Here is an 18,374-nt window from a genome sequence, read left to right as displayed (position 1 = left end):
TTTCATCGTTATTATAATACCTTTCCAAATCTGAGATTTACTTTTCATGTCTAGCATGTTTTCTTTTATTGCTTTTTCTTTCTAATCTTTTCAATTACTTATTTTTTGCAAAAGGAGTTATATAGGCCTTATATTAATTTCCTAGGGCCATAACAAAGTACTACAACTGGTCTGAAGGACTTAAAGCAACATAAATGTATTCTCTCACAGTTTTGAAGGTGAGAAGTTCTAACTAGTTATCAGCAGGGCCATGCTGTCTCTGAGACCCTAGGACAAATCCTTCTTGCCTCGTCCCGGCTTCTGGTGGTGGCCAGCAGTCCTTGGTGTTCTTATGCTTATAAATACATCACTCCAGTCTCTGCCTCTATCATCACATAGCCAACTTCAGTCTGTGTCTGTGTCTTCTCAGGACACCAGTCATATTGGATTATGAGCCCACTCAGTAAAGTGTGACCTTGTCTTTACTAATTACATTTGCAATGACACTATTCCCAAATAAGGCCACATTCTGAGGTACTGTGAGTTAAAACCTCAACATATCCTTTTGGGTGACAGAATTCAACCCATAATAGTCATAAAGCTTTATCTTTTATACATGACTACTCTATCTTGATATCATTTGAATTATCCACCTTTCCTTCACTAGTAAGTAATACCATCTTTCTCATATGCTAAATGATTAGATATATGGGAAGAATTTCTTGTCTGTCTATTCTGTCTCTCTAATCTGTCAAGTCAAGCATCAGTACTACACAATTTTGATTATTGTCATTTTATAATTTGCCTTTATTTTCAGTCAACTATATTGAGGTATAGTTTACACACAATGAAATGCGCTGATTTTAACTATGCATTTCATTAATTATGACACATTTATACAGCCATACAACAACCACCACAATAAAGGTATAGAAAATTTCTATGATCCCAAAATTTCAATCGTATCATATCCTAATCAATCTTCTCCTTTCTTGCCTTTCCCCAAGCAACCACATGTCTGCTTTCTATCACTATAGAGGTTTTTCTAGAGTTTTATATAAATGAAATCATACAGTATGTATCTTTTTTGTTGTGCTTATTTGGTCAATATAATATTTTTTGAAATTTATCCATATTCTTATATGCATCAATAGTTCATTTCTTTTCTTTGCTGTATAGTAGTTCATAGCATAAACACATTATAATTTGTTTATACATTCACCTGTCAATAAGCTTTGAATTGTTTCCACTTTAGGGTTATTATGAATAAAGCTGCTGTGAATATCTGGTTTTTTACTATGAGTGGAATTGTCTCTTTTTAATAAAAAGTACATCTGTAACTTTACTAGGCACTACTAAACTGTTTTTCAAAGTGACATTACCACCAGCAATGTACGGAAGGTTAGGTTGCTCCACATCCTCAAGGCCCTTGGTATTGTCAGTCTTTTATAATAGTCATCGTAGTGTACATGAAGTTGTTTCTCATTGTAGTTTTAATTTACATTTCCATGATGACTAATAATATTGAGTATTTTTTCATTGAATATTTATTTTAAGCTAATTAATATTTTTTTAATTGTTTTATACTTTTTTTTACTTCTTAATAGTTTTGTATTTTTATATTTCATAATTGTACTTAGGAAGACTATTCTCTTTTGCAGTTTAGTTTTTTTAACCAAACTTATTCGATTCTTTTATAATTTGTTAGTGATTTCCAGTTGATTTTCTTAGATTTTTCATAGATATAATCATAATCTGCAAATAATAAAAATTTGTTTCCATTCCAATTTTTAAAGGCATCTCACTTTTTAAATTGTCTAATAGAATAAGCTAGATGTAATAAGCAAAGCTGAGTTTCTTAAACTTTCTTTCTGGAATCATTGTTAGAATGGGAAGAGTTCCGTAGTTGCTTCATTATATCTAATGCTGATTTTTAAAATATATATTGTTTATAATGTTAAGAAAATTACCTACTTTATTATGATTTTTAATCAAGGTGTTAGATTTTATCAAATCTCTTTCACCATATATAGAAATTACAATATTCTTTTCACCTCAGACCTGTTAGTATGGAGAATTATACTGCAATAATTCCTAATATTGAAACGTATTTTATACATATGTTGCAAGCTTTATTTTCATATTTACTATATTTGAATTAATATTTGTAAGTGAAATTGGTCTCTAATTTTTTTGCTGTAATTGTCAGGTTTTGTAAACAATGTTTTGAACATTTCATAAAAGAATTGAAAGCATTTTTTTTTATGCTCTGGAATAGTATTGAAAATACCTGTTTTTAAATTTTGGGTGGAACTCACCCACAAATTACTAGGCCTAACACATTTTTTATTACGGGTGCGTATGCTTCAACAATGGCCTCTATTTTCCCCAGGGCAATAGGTTAATTTCTGCTTATCCCTTTTCTAAGTACCAGTTTATATTTTCCTAAGATTTTCATTTCATCCAAATTTTCAAATTTACTTTTACAGAGTTAAACACACTCGAGATTCATATTATTTGTTTTTATAGTTATTTACCATTTATATTTTTGTGAATTTGTACTTTCTCCTTTATTATATCATTGTTTTTTGTTCTCATAGAATTGCTCTTGTATATGCATTAGTTCTATAACTTTTTGTTGTCTGGTTCATTAATGCCTGCTTTAATATTTTTCAGTTTATTTTCTTGTCTAAAGTTGATTTCATTCACTTTCTTTCTGACTTCTTGTGTTGTATGCTGAACTTATTTTATTATTTCTTGCTTAAATATATGTATTTAAAGACATGAATTTTCCTTTTTGATGTGTTTTAGCAGCATTCTATAGATAGTCATATAAAGTATTTTATTATTATCATTTTCTGCATAATCTCCAATTTTGGCTTTGATTTTTGCTTTAAAATAGTTAATTTCCAGCTGGTAAGCTTATTTTTCTTTCTGACTTTGTTGTTAGTTATCAATTTTCTTGCACTAAATAATGTGTACAATTTCTATTTTTAGAATATATTGTTATTTTGCAGAATAATAGGTGGTAGAGTTTTAAGAATGCTCCATGAAAAGGGAATATATTCTGTTTTCATTATATAATTATACATGTATATATAAATACACACATATACAGACACACACATATGTCCACATAACATATATATATACTTAATTATAAAACTTACATATAGAATCTATCTTATTAACAATGCTGAATCTTTCATAGTTTTGCTTATTTTTATTCACTCAATCTTTCATGGAATAAGAGATTAGCAAACATCTCCTACTATTATTTGCTTCTAAGTATTCCTCCCCACATTTTATATACGAGCAGTCTTGAAAAAGTTTATGAAAATGCATATTATGAAAAAACTGTGCATGGATTTCAAAACATTTTTGGCACAAAAATAAATTAGTACTAACTTCTTATAACATGTCTGAACAGATCTAGTTTGAGGCACTAAGAAGGGTAAGACATCAGTTTGAAAAAGCCCTTATCAGAACAACATGAATTCTGCTAAAATTGAAGTAAGAACAAACAGCAAATTTGTGGTGAAGCTTGGGTGGAAGAAAGGTGAAATGATTGAAGCTTTACAAAAAGTTTATGGGGAGAATGCCCCATGGAAATCAGCAGTTTAAAAATGGATAACTTGTTTTAAGAAGGGATGAGATGATGTTGCAGGTGAAGCCCACAGTGGCAGACCAGCTACATCAATTTGCATGGAAAAAATTAATACTGTTTGTGCAATAATTGAAGAGGACCAACGATTAACAGCAGAAACAATAGTCAACACCACATCTCAATGGATTCATCTTACACAATTTTGACTGAAAAATTAAAGCTGAGCAAACTTTCCATTTGATGGGTGCCAAAACTCTTGCTCCCAGATTGGCTGCAAACAAGAATAGAGCTTTCAATGGAAATTTTAAACAAGCAGGATCAAGATCCTGAAGCGTTTTTCTGAAGAGTTGCAAAAGGAGGTGAAGCATGGCTTTCCCAGTATGATGCTGAAGTCAAGGTACAATCAAAGCAATGGCTACGAAGAGGTGAAAGTGGTCCAGTCAAACCAAAAGTGGACTGGTCAAAGGCAAAGTTCATGGCAACAGTTTTTTGGGATGCTCAAGGCATTTTGTTTGTTGACTCTCTGGAGGGCCAAAGAACAACAACATCTTCTCATTATGAAAGTATTCTGAGAAAGGTAGTCAAAGTTTTAGCAGAAAAATATCGAGGAAAACTTCACCAGAGAGTTCTTCTCCAGCACGACAGTGCTCCTATTCCTCTCATAAACAAGGTAAATTTTGTAAGGATTTCAATGGGAAATCATTAGGCATCACCTTACAGCCCTGATTTGGCTCCTTTTGACTTCTTTTGTTTCCTAATCTTAAAAAGTCTGTAAAGGGCACCCATTTTCCTTCAGTTAATAATGTAACATAGACCGCATTAATATGGTTAAATTCCCAGCACCCTCAGTTCTTTAGGGATGGACTAAGAGCTGGTATCATCACTTATAAAGTGTCTTGACCTTGATGGAGTTCTTGTTGATAAATAAAATTTATGATTTTAATTTTTATTTTTTAATTCAGTTTTTCCACGAAATATTTTGAAGTTCCCTCCTATTTTTGCTTTACAGAATTAGATGCTGTGATAATTTGAGCCTGGTATCTGTGATTGTGTGATTACACTGCACTTTTATCATAAAAAGTACCATGCTTTTTCTTGTTCACTAGTTTTTGTCTTGATGTTAACATTATCTGATATTATGAATCTACTATTCTCTGCTTAAACCAAAAATTCTAATTGATCCAAATGCCTTTGCATATGCTTTTACTTTCAACTGTTCTAAGCTCCTTTTTTTGATTTTTAATTTTTATTTTAAGCTCTGAGGTACATGTGCAGGTTTCTTACATATGTTAACACATGTGCCATGGTTGTTTACTGCACCTATCAACCCATCACCTATGTATTAAGCCCAGCATGCGTTAGCTATTTTTCCTAATGCTCTCCCTCCCGCCACTACACCCCCCAACAGGCCCCAGTATGTATTGTTTCCCTCCCTATGTCCATGTGTTCTCATTGTTCAGCTCCCACTTATAGTGAGAACATGTGATGTTTGGTTTTCTGTGCTTGAGTAAGTTTGCTGAGGATAATGGCTTCCAGTTCCAACCATGTCCCCATGAAGGACATGATCTCATTCCTTTTTATGGCTGCATAGTATTCCATGGTGTATGTGTACCACATTTTGTCTATTCAGTCTATCATTGATGGGCATTTGGGTTGATTCCATGTCTTTGCTATTGTGAGTAGTGCTGCAATACAGTTTATTTTTTGATAACATTTTTATGCAGCATAATTTTTGGGTTTAGTTTTCCACCATAGGTCTTTAAAAAAATAAAGTTAGCCCATTTTTATTTACTTATATAATATGTTTGTCTCAGATTTGCCATCATATTTTCTATCTTTTCTATTTTTTGTTGCCCCTTTTGATGGTTCATCTATAATTTAGTAAACTACATGCCTATGTTTGCTTTGTGTAGGTGTGATAGTTCTGAAACTTCAGAAATTTCCTCTATATTTCATTTTTAATGCCCCTAGCACCACTCTTTTAACAGCAGCTTTTCCTCTGATGTACTCAAGAGTTATTTGAGTTTGGCAGGGCAAGGAGACTCTGACCTACAGATGACAATCCTTAAAACTTTTACCTTTGGCCTCATCCTAGATTCCACTTACCTGCTCATTTGTGTCTCTTCAGGGAAGCAGTGGCCCTGACTATCAGAGAGAAAGGAACTCCAGCGGGTGAAAAAGAATAGGAAACACCTGAATAAAAAGTGGGTAGACTTTTAACTTAGATCTATACATAAATTAGAATATTAATTTTCTATTGCTTTTTATTCTTAAAATTTAATTTTGTTATTTTACTACTTCCAATAGATAATTAAAGGATACATTAATTAAAAGGATGTTAATTATATCTATTAATCTGGAGGGAATATATTTATATATTTTTAATTAAGAGGGGAGGAGGGAGGGCTTGCATTGGGGAGTTATACAAGATATAAATGATGAATTGATGGGTGCTGACGAGTTGATGGGTGCAGCACACCAACATGGCATAAGTATACATATGTAACAAACCTGCACGTTATGCACATGTACCCTAGAACTTAAAGTATAATAAAAATAAAAAAAATAATAAAAATAAATAAATAAATATATAGTAATCATACCTAAAAAAAAAAAAAAAAAAAAGAAAGGCAAGTTGCAAAATCTTGTTTGTAATATGAGCTTTTTATTTGCCAAAAAATTGTTAAACATTTCCCCACCTATTTTATACATTTGCATTGGTTTCACAATGGAGAGATGGAAAATATAAAGGAGGTTTGAGGAGATTACTTTAAATATAAATATATTTTCATTGTTTAATGAAAATGGTGAGCATATGCTAGTTTTGAAATTTTAAAAAGAAATTTATTTAAGAAATTTAAAAACTAGATAACTTTAAAGTAAATCACATAGGAAGTTCAGTTAGAGAAATATAAATGGAAAAATTGGCAACAAAATGTCAAAAGATGTTTAACTTTGCTCATAATTTAAAAATTTAAATGTAATTGAAATGAAAATTTACTTTCAAATCTCAGATTGGCCACTATTTGGTGGCCTGCTGTATGACCACTCCTCCTTCTTTTTTGTTTGCTGGATTCCCCACTCAAGCAGTAGAAGAGGTGGTCTCACTCCCAATCTAACATGGGAGGCTCAAAGTCTAAGTCAAACGTGTAATTATTATACCCTTTTCATATCAAATCTTTTATTATTTTGAGTGTGGTCATGGGACCTCATTCTGGCCAATGAGATCCAAAAGAACGTGTACTAGGTGACTCTAGAAAATGTTTCTTCTTCAATTTGAAAAAAAGTCCCGCGAGAAAAACTAACCTCTTCTTCTTTTATAGAACTTTGTTTTGTTTGTATGTGACCGCTACAGTAGTTGTAGCTGTCCTTTGGCAATGAGCGCAGCCGTTGTCAGTGTGCTGAAGAAGACAATAGAACATAAAAATGGAAAGCTCCTAGGTTCTTGGTAACAAGGTTGAGCTGCTGAATCAACCAACTCTATAACTAACACACCTGTGGACTTTCCATTTCCATAACTAATTTTTAGTTGGACATTCTATTACTTACAGTGAAAAGCATCCTGGTTAATATAATAACCCATGTTGAAGAGGGTACAGAAAGCCAGAATGCCAGGGTAGAGGGTAGAATTATGATTTATAACATCTTCTGTGGGGGATAGTTTGGCAAATCAACTACAACTGCACTTAAAACTTTTTCTTTTTTTAATGACAAGGCAATTCCATTTCTGGGAATTTAACCTACTGCTATGCTTACATTTGTGGGTGAAATAGCCAAAGAATAAACACAACCTAATAATCATCAATAGGGGAAAGGTTAAATAGATGAGTTTTATATGGAATACTGTGCAGCCCTTAGGAAGATTGATGGATGGACCAAAAAATCTACACATTAAATTGTTTTAAAAAGATGTATAGAGTGTATTTAAAGTGTTTTAAAGTATATAGCATGCTATGTTTGGATTATGATTGTATATGCAAAGACTTTCTGGAAGGATGAAGAAGAAAATATTAACCATGGTTGTCTTAGGGAGGGGAGCTGGATGTCTAAGACAGAAATGGGAGGGAGATTTATTTTCACTGTTTATTCTGTATCTTTAAAATGTGTGCCAATTGCATGCATAATCGATTGTGCTCAATTAATTTTATTTTAATTAATTAATAGATAAAAGATTCTTGGAGGGCGTATCCTTTTTTGGGAAGATGCCTTGATGTAAAAAGGACTGCACAAAATAGAATGAGGTCAGGACCCAGTGCGGTGCTGTTGAGTTGAGCACTGAGGATGAATGTAGGCAGAGCCTTGGAATTAGGTAGCTCAGGCCTGCAGCCTCCTTCTGTGGGCAGGTAGAGTTCTCCTGCTGCTGCATTGGTGCTGGGGATGCAATTACAGGAAGAACAGTTTGTTGGGGAATGAGACTCCTGCTTGCTAGCCTGGCAGGTCCAGAGCTCAACAACTGTGGCAAAGCAGCAACTCAGAGTACTGGATAAACTGTCACTATGTCTCACACTTTCCTGCTTTATACAGGCCACTTGGGAACTGGCAGCTACGAGATGTAGAGCTCTGGAATGGTCTTTGGAGTCAAAAGAACTGCATTCCCATCCTGGTAATGCCACTTAAACGCAGCGTAACCATAGGCTCTTATTTATTATAAATTTATTTTGTTAGCTAGCTAAACTTACTTATTAATTTTCCTAAAAGAATTATTTTTAACATTTTTCCAATAGTAAAAATTATGCATGTTTGATCTACATAAACCTAAATAAAACGGAAATGTGTAAAGTGAAAAGCAAAACTCCTTCCTGTCTCTTAATTTTTCCCCTTTGCTTCCTATTACTCTGATAATCACTGCTTATGACTTGACCTTATTTCCTCCCCAATTTTAATGATGAATAAATAAACCTAATTGTTTAACACAAATGGGATTCTACGATACGTTTTATTTTCTCCCTGTAAGCAATATAGACCAAGAGTCAGCACAATTTTTTTTGTGAGAAGTAAGATGGTAAATATTTAGGCTTTATGAACCTTATCCTTTATCCCAGATACTGAACTCTGCTGTTGTATCAGAAACTCAGCTATAGATGATTTGTAAATGAATGGGCATAGCTGTGTTTCAATAAAACTTTATTTAGAAAACAAGCAAGTGGCAGGCTGCATTTTCCTTCAAGACGTAGTTCACCAACCCCTAATATGTAATAATTAAGTCTAACTCATCTCTTTTTTTTTTTTTTTTTTTTTTTTGAGACGGCGTCTCGCTCTGTCGCCCAGGCTGGAGTGCAGTGGCGCGATCTCGGCTCACTGCAAGCTCCGCCTCTCGGGTTTACGCCATTCTCCCGCCTCAGCCTCCCGAGTAGCTGGGACTACAGGCACCCGCCACCACACCCAGCTAGTTTTTTGTATTTTTTTTTTTTTTTTTTTTTTAAAGTAGAGACGGGGTTTCACCGTGTTAGCCAGGATGGTCTTGATCTCCTGACCTCGCGATCCGCCAGTCTCGGCCTCCCAAAGTGCTGGGATTATAGGCTTGAGCCACCGCGCCCGGCCTAACTCATCTTTTTTACTGGCACTCCATGGAATGGGTGAACAAATTCACTTCAATAGTCACCCATATGTAGACATTAAAAGTCATTTCCCTTAGAAGCGCTCTTAAATAAGCACCAGTTATCCACTAGCTGGATTAGCTGATGTCTGTCTCCTTTCTCCTGTGAACAAGTTAACGGCTTTCTGTGGTGTACTGAAATTGTGTGCCTTGCACAGAACTCCTTACTTCACCTGTGTTCTTGGGATTTCACCAGGTGAACTGACCAGCAGTCCCGAGCTTGTTTAAACATCTCTACTTGTTACCGTAGTATGCAATTGAATTAAACAGTATGTTAACCAGAGAAATGGAAGTGAAGGAAAGAGATTTTTGACTCCAGAAAAAACTGAAGTTAATTATTTTTGAAAACACCTAATTAAAGTGCTTTTTCACACACACACACACAAAATGTTGAATTAGGGTGAGTTAATTACAATAGACTAAAAACCAGCGAGCTTGTGGTAGGCTTTGGGGTGAAGGACCCATAGCATCAGCTGCTTGGGAGAGGAGGCCAAGCAGCCAGGCTGAGTCTGGGTTCAGGTTCAGCCCTGGTCCCTCTTTGATTTTCAGAAGCTTGACTGGTCTGGGGAATCTGCCTTCTGCCCGATGAAGCCCCAGGCTCTCATCTTGTCATATCTTCTTTCCTGGATCTTAGGGGACCTCAAGTCTGACTATATTTAGCTTATGTTTTTATACTCTCTGAATGTGAGAGGTTATTAAGCATAAGATTCTGTTTCTCCTCTCAAAGGCTGGTCCAGTAACATTTAAAATAGCGTTAAGTCTATATTTACATTTTGATGTCACTCATGCTTTATTTCCTTAGCAGACTGTCTATTCTGTTCCACCCATGTTTTTCTCCCAAGCAGAATCTATCTTATCTGACATTGCAAAGCAGTTAACATTGATTCTGGTGAATGGTCTACTTTGATTTTTGCTACAGGGAGATTTTAGTACAAATTCACATATATTGTTTTCTCAACAAATGGAAAATTATGTTCCACATTCATTGTGCTGGGTTTGCCAAGCCTGCTATTTTGTAACTCACTGTCTCATCTCTTTTATTTGCCTTCTCTGTCACTGTCAATGTTTTCCTAATACTTCATCCTTTATGCAGACTCCTTCCTTGGAGCTGAATTTGGCAGTGGAGTTTGCCTAACTAATGGGGACCATATGCTCTGCAATTACATTCCCCAACAACATTCAGATTTGTTAGCAAATATTGGAGAAGGCAAGTTGAGAAACTGGAGTGCAAAGGACTATCAGGAACTGGCACATTCTGACAGGTAAACCTGCATTTGCTGACCACTGGGAATAAGTTCCAGTTGGGGCTTATATTGGCTTAGGTAGAAGGGGGATTTGTTTTTTAAAATTTCTATCACTTGGTATACTCCTCTTCAAATAGCTGAGTGCCCCTCTGATGTGTTCCCAATGGCAAACTGTGCTTTCCCTTAGAGATCAATTTTTAATACATGGCTATCGCCTGTTTATTTGTTGATCCCAACCCTCCCCAAGACTGGAGAACTGGAATCATAGAATTCCTCACTGTTGTTTTCCCAGCTCCCAGTAGAGGACTGTTAACATAATAGCTATTCAGTAAATATTTGGCTAATGAGCAAATGAAACCATCTCTAGACTACATGAAATCCCAACACATTCTACCCATCACAACTATATACCTTGGATGGCTTTTTCCCATTCTCCAGGTCCTTCCCTTTCTGTAGGCTGGACCAGCTTTGCCCTTGGGAGTCCAGACCCCTGAAAAGAGTGCAAACTCTGAAGGTTCTGAAGAAGGTTTAGAGCATGGCCCAACATGGCAGGATTCATTTTTAAGGGCTTTTTCTTTCTTTCTTTTTTTTTTTTTTTTTTTTTTCTGCTTTTAAAATGTCCATCTGTTGCCCTGTTGGGGATGAGTGTGGAGTAGGATGAGTCAAACCTTTAGCAGATTGTCCTGAGTTTTGATAAGCTAAATGCAGGGGAAAGAACACCATTTGTCTATGCAAATGGCAGGAAATGGTAACTAGCTTGAGAGTGGGTGGCTGAGGGGAGAAATGCTTTAGCTTTTCAAGGACCTATTGAAAGATGTGCATTTCTTTAGTGCCCTGCTTGCTGGAGCCTTCTGCAGGAGCACCTGTCCCATTGGCCCCAGTGTGGCTATGTAGGGCTCTCAGGCACTACGTTGAATGACAGCAGCTCTTCCTCTCCGCCATGCCTATTGCAGTCTTAAGCAGCACCCACTGACTGGCTCCTTGAAGACCATGGAGGTGGGGAGGTCTATTTGCACTTGAAGCTGCAAAGGGAAGCTCATGATTTCAATCAATCCACAACTTTGCCTTCATGGAGGAGCATGAAGGGAGGAGACAAAAGCAGACTGATTAGAACTCAGGGACCTCACCACCCCCAGCCCACCTCTCACCCCCATGGCATGTGACTGCTACAAAGACACAAGAAACACTCCTTGTTTTAGAACACAAATACATAAATTTTTAATCTGCGAAAAATACAAAATGAAACCATGTACAAGTTATGTACAAACCCTTTTTACAAGACAAGAGAGTTATCACTGGTTGTTACAGATGACAGAGTTGGGTAGATCATTTCAGAGCACCAGCATATATTCTCTTCTTCAATTCCTGTCAGGTCAGAGTAATTAATCATAATCATAATCATAATGCCAACAAAGATCAAAAGATGAATAAGCCACGCTCTTTTTCCTTAATGAACATGTAGGCTGAACTCTGCATGTGTGTACTTTTTTTTTTTCTTTGTCCCCTAAAGAAACCTTGAAGTGCAGGTTTTGGTGTTATGCAGAGAAAGGTTTCTTTTCAACATCTGGGTGGTGGGATGTGGGCCAGAAGTTTTAGGCAGGATGTGATTGTGCCACCTGGGAATGGAAAGTTTTTAATTAGGATTTCCCAACAGATCTGGGTTTATGTTTGAAATTTTGCAGTTCTGGTCAAAAGCATGTCAGACCGTATTAAGCGGAAGGAAGGGGAGGAGAGCGAGCACTCTGGGGAGGATGGGATTCTGGTTTTGTGTGGAAGTGAGGCTCAGTCTACCTTGCGGGTGGGGCTCCTGTCCCTGCCAGCAGTCTTCCCATGCTGACCCTGAGTCCCATGGGAGAGAAGCACTGGGTCACTCCGGCAGGCATGTGCCAGTGCCTTGTGTACATTTCCATCTAAGATTCTAAACACTGGGGCCCGGTAGTGCTTCCCAAGGCAGGCAAGGCCAAGAGCATTGGTGTCACTTCTGCCCCTGTTCTGTTAACTAGCAAGACGGAGGAGAAGCAGCAGCACAGAAGTCCTCAAGGGATAAGCAAAGGAAACCTTTCTAAACTGAAAAACCTACCTAAAGATAAAGTCCACTTTCACCTGGCCAGAACATCTCTTCTCACACTGCCTGTTCAGAAAAGCCACCAAAGCAATGTGGTTGTAGCATTTGTTTTCACACCCCTGAAACTAAGGGTGCAGGGTGTGTGCTGTTCAGGGAGGGAAGAAGAACAGTGCAGACATGGACAGGAACGTGAAAGGAGATGCCCACCTTGAAACCCCTCCCTTGTGAGTCCTCCAGAAAGACTGCCAATCACCACACTACCTGTCCAGCCTCCATCCACCATGGCAGCCACAGTGACACATAGTGGCTGAGTGACTGCCCACCTGGGCCAGACCTCATGACAAGCTCTGGGAATGTGGACAAATAAGCAGAGTGAGTCCTTCGAGTGAGTCCTTTGACTTCTGCATCACCATCTCCAACACCTTTCATCTCCAGCCTCATAGATGATCTGCCCTCTCTTTCTTAAAATTCCCCTCTTATTTCTCATTTTCCTGGTTCCGGAGTACCCTAGATCTCCTGTCCCAAGAAGGTCTACTTATTTTGCTCCTTTTTAGTCCTGAAAAACATGACTTTAGCCTACAAACACATCTGCCAGCTGATCTAAACCTATACTTTCTCCGTAAAATAATTCATCCATGATCCTCACTTTCTAAGTGCCTCTGTGGATCTGGCTTCTACATCTGCAGGGCCTGTTGTAGCCCACTCCTTCACTCCCCTGTCCCACTCCCCTTGCCTTTGGGGCCTTCTCTCATGAACCGCTCTCAGCTTTTCCTGCTCTGGATGAACCCAATATAATATTTCTTAGCTGTTGTACTCATGACCTCCCCTTCCTGCCTGCTTCTCTTGTTTTCCTATTCCTCCACATGGTTCTGTCCTTGAGGACAGATTAGGTGTGTGTTCACTGCACATTGAATATACTCTAGACCCACAGCCATTGCCCCATATCCAGTCGCTACAATCCCAACCAATCTTCTACAACTATTACAATCCATAACATTTATTTGTTATTAAGTGTTCATATTTATTAAAAAAATTATTTATTGAACACCTGTTTTGTGCAATGTGATCTTTCCAATATATGTGTGCCTTGTGTTCCCAGTTAGGCAGGTGGGCTATCTTCCTCTAATAGCCTTACAGTCATGAGGACACAACGGCTGCTCAGTAAATATCAATTAGCAGTTACTGATGAACATCACCCACCCTGCCACATGCCAGATAATCCTGCCTTCATACCTGGAATGCTGACCCTCTACTAATCTAACTCCTAAACCCCCCTTTCTCTAGAAATCCTACCTTGCTGAACCACTTCAAACCACACCATTTCTCCCTTGTTTCATCTCCTACCATATTGAATGTGAAACTATGTCATTAGGGCTCACCCTTTCTCTAATGGCGCTTTGAGCATGTTTTCTTTCTTTAGTTGTATTATAAGCTGATTGATGGCAGTATCTATATTGTGCTCATTTCTCTCCCACCCGCTCCTTTTACAAATATTTAGCGGGTGCTAACAGGTTTCTAAGCAAGGGTTACCTGATTAGCTGCAAGGATGTTTTTATAATGGAAATTCCTATTTGGCAGTTCTGGACTATTAATTATTCTTTACAATTTGTGGATGTCCTGCCTCATGTTCTTAATATATTACTGTCTAGAAAATAGTATGATTGGCTGATTTTTAAAAATTTATGTATCCATTCCTACCCTCTAATCTACTTCGTGAGTTTGTTGCTGACATTCTAGTAATTCAGGAGAGTCAGGACATTCTACGTCTGATGGTCCTGTGACAGAAAGCAAAGCCAAATGTGTGAGGAAGGGGGGTGTTGCACACAGTGAATTGTTGACTTGGAGTGGGCACCCTTTAGCACTCCTTGCTGCTGAGAATATGTTCAGTTTTGTGTGCATTCTCATGATATTTCCCAGGAAGAACTGACATCTCACTACTTTCAACCTGAAAAATACACAGCCATTGCTGCCCCATCACTCTTTGCTTAAAACTCTTAGTGGCTTTTCATGACTTTCTAAATCAAGTTTCAAACTTTTATCTAGGCCTTTAGACTGTACTTTGTAGCCCCTTCCATGAAGTCGCATCTCAGTTTTCCTCAGTTCCCCTACACAAACTTATCACAGTAGACAAAATAGTCAATCTATTGAAATCACATTCCTACAAATACATCATGGCCCATTTAGTCCCATCTCCCTGGAAAACCCTCATATTACATATCTTTCCAGTCCTGTCACCCAATTACTATTGAAATGCCTCCAAAGCCCATCAAGCATTATATGCCTCTGCATTCTTACCAGCCCATGCAGTTCAATGCAAACTCTTCTTTCTTCCAACCCAAAGAACTACTCTTTGTACCAGATGCATGCCCATAACTGATGGTATTTTAAAGTACTGCTTATTATATCTTTTTCTTTTTTTCTGTCTTCCTGGATTCTTAATCTATGCCCCAAGTTTGTCTTATCTTTAGATAAGGAGTCTCAGGTCCTTTCTGTGATTAAAAAATATATATATATGTCAAAAGAGGAAAGTCTGCTACAGGTGGTCTAAGTCAGAATTCTTTCTCCAGTCTATCCATGTGGGGCTATGACATCATGGAGCTTCCAACCATTGTAGGGCTAAAGGTGCCTCTGTCTTTGAGCACATAGGCTTCTTTCTATACATGTTTTAAGCAAGCTTACCATAAAAATTGAAAATAGGCTCTGTGGTCTCTTAAGAAATAAAATTTAAAATGTTTTCCAAGTTTCCTTATTTTTATGGAAATCTTGAAATTATTAACAACTGATACTTTATTGGAAACAACCAATTGGAAGAGACTGCACTTCAGCAACCAATATGACCAAACTAGTACAAACTGTCTAGGAATCATTTCTCATTACTACTCTCTCATAAATAAATCCAAATAGTATCATCACCTCCTCAAATGACCGTGGGATTTATATGCTAAATCATCTCTGCTGGATTAAAATAAAATGCCTTTTGGGAATGAGCAGAGGGGCAGAAAGGTAATTTGCCAGAAGATTGTAAGTAAATTCTGTTTCTTTTGCTTTTTAAGGAGGGTGAGTCAGTCCTAATTAGTGAAGATTCTTTCAAGGGTCATGGCGATTGGTGGCTTTACCACCATTCCAAAAGCAGCAAGTAAGAATAAAACAGAAAATGGATAGATTCTGCCCTGGAACTCAGTGTTCAAGCTGAACGGATCTACTTAGTCTCCTAGGAGTCAAGGTGGCTCACATCTCAGTCAAATGGTTGGATAGTCTTTGTTTCTCTCCCTTCCTACTTTTATTCCTCAATTTCGCCTTTCCTTCCTTCAATGAGGTTCCCTTTGACAATAAAACAATAGATTATAATTACATTTATGAATGTAAGTAGCTAAGAGATGGTTAGTTTATTAATGAAAGAAAACAACCAAATAAACAGAGGATAGGAAATGAAGTGAGAAGGAAGACTGGTTACTTCCTGAAGATCCACATGGGGAAACATAAGTGGGGAAAATGGCAGGAATCTGGGGTCTCTTGAACCTCTAGTTACATACTAGGAATTGGAGACATGGAATAGAGATGAAGGGATTAACTGAAGCTGGGCCTTGAACCAAAACAAAACAAAACAAAAACAAAAACAAAGGGGAAGGGAGGGATGAAATTGAGAAGAAAACCCTAGAACAGGCAGTGAAATTTGACCAACATGATTCAGGTGCTGGCCATTTTTAAATTGTTATAATAATTCATTTCCCTTAATTACAATTAATTGTGATGGTGACTATCATTTCTCCAAAATGAGGAATTTGCATCTAGAACCTAAAAAGACTCTAAGGTGAAAAGCACAGGAATGAACCTACCTATTCTACGTCCAGAGCAGAAAATGTTCACTACTCATGAGTAAGGCTGGAAGTGTTGCCTGGGTGATGCAGCAAAAAGGACCATTATTCCAGCCCTGGACACAATAGTCTCCAAAAGTTTAGCCAAGAAGAGGCAGCCGCTCCCATGTTCCCACTCCTAACTTAGATCTTGTCCCCTGGGACCTGAAAGGGACCTTAGAGTCATCTAGATGAATCACTCTCATTTACAAATGAAGTCACTGAGACACAGAGAGTTTTAAAAACGTTTTCAAAGATCATAGCTAGTTGTTTGTAAATGTGGCTCTTGCACCCTCATATTAAATGGTAACTAGGGAATTTGTGCTTTTTCTCCTTTCAACATGAAAATGTCCCAGATTTCTTACGCTTTTTCACTTTTCCTTTATCCAACCCTAACAAACACTTCCAATTTCCTGTTTATTTAAAATCTTCAATCAATGTTTTACAAAGTACATCATAAGGTGCCAGAACCCTTGGGAAGAAAGAGTTTTGGAATGTTCTTCAATGTGCCTTAGTCACAGTCACTTTTATTTAAGGTGTTTTGTAACGGTTCAAGATGATATTCTAAAATATAAAATTGATGAGAAAAAAATAAAAGTTTTCTCAAGGAGAAAGGTGATGATGGTGATGATATTTTCTGCTTTGTGAACAGCCTGTTGGTGAGTCTTTGATTCCCACAGCACCCAAGAATCATTGGTTTGGGAGAATGGCTTTTCTGGAGCCCTAAACTGGGATGGGAAATCAGAGCCTCATAATGTGGACTGTGCTAAAGAAGACCCTCCTTGGTCTCAGGCAGATGTAGGCAGAAAGACAGACTGTCTCAGCAGAGATGAATGGGACTCAGGGCCAAAGCGCTCAACGAGTAGGAACAAGCCAGGGAGAAGCTCTGGCATTTGCTTGAGCCCTCCAGTGATTTCACAAATCTTACTTGCTTCCATTTCGCTTTCTACTTACCAGGCACCAGCTTTTGCCAAAGGGCCCAACAGCCAGCCATTTTCCTACCTCCTTAACAAAACGCCTCATTTTGTTTTCTAGGCCAGAACAATTCATTATTACAAAGGCTACATAGTATGAACTTATTGCTCTACTTAAGAAAATGAATTTCTACCAGTTTGTTTTGTTTTTTGTGGGGGGATGGTGCTTATGAATCAAGGAGCCCTTTGCTGTAGGAGGCGATCCTATTATGATTTTTTTTTTTTTAAGTTTAGATTCAAATCTCTAGCCACAAATGCATCAATGGATGTGTCGTGGGGTTGGAGTTTGCATTTCTGCTTCCAGATTGCCTTGGTAGGGGAGACACAGGGAAGAGAGGGTAGTGGAAGTGGAGCTTTGTGTCCTGTGTCCCTCTAATGGAAGATTCTTTATGTGGCCACCACAGCCTGCCAGAGGAGACCAAATTGCTCTAACAAATTCGGAGGTGGTTATTAGGAGCAGGAGTGAAGAGCCCACTATGGTTCACGAAGGAAAGAAGAGCGTGGATTGACGTGAATGTACTAAGGTGACCCCAGTGCAAAATCATTATGTAAAAGAAGGCCTAGCTTTCAGGAAAGTTGTCAAAATCCTAGCAAAAGGTTCTCCCCACAAACACATTTGACTTCTGTTGGAAACCAAGAAATGTTTATAAGCCTGAATATAGACTGTTGACGTCATTTTAGTCTGCTGAGTAGGCTAGTGATTAATTATAAGTAGTTTTTAAACAATCCAATTGGACATACATTATATTCACAATACTTTTATAGAACTAATTCTACAGAATGTGACGACAGAGTAACCACAGTCCGACAAGTCACTGCAGGACAATGCCTACGAGGTGGAAGCACGACTATATTGGCTCTGCAGGGAGTGGACAGAGGTGGAAGCTCATTTTGCCTACATTGGTAATTGGAGTACTTAGTGGACATATGTCTTCATGATGATCTCATTGCTTTGCTCTGATCTGATTTGCACTACCATAACTAGGTACCACAGGTCATGGTCCAAAGAGTTAATGGACTAGATATCATGAAATTTTGGGGAGATACTTTGGTTA

General features: G+C 37.6%; 1 pseudogene; it reads left to right on the top strand.

The window, feature by feature from the left end:
• LOC104662268 overlaps positions 1 to 12,263 on the top strand; it is a 44,902-nt pseudogene extending 32,639 nt beyond the window's left edge.
• Positions 12,264 to 18,374: the final 6,111 nt, after the last annotated feature.

Source organism: Rhinopithecus roxellana, chromosome 11 (assembly GCF_007565055.1).
Source record: "Rhinopithecus roxellana isolate Shanxi Qingling chromosome 11, ASM756505v1, whole genome shotgun sequence".
NCBI lineage: Eukaryota > Metazoa > Chordata > Mammalia > Primates > Cercopithecidae > Rhinopithecus > Rhinopithecus roxellana.
This window is presented reverse-complemented; position numbering and strand designations above follow the sequence as displayed.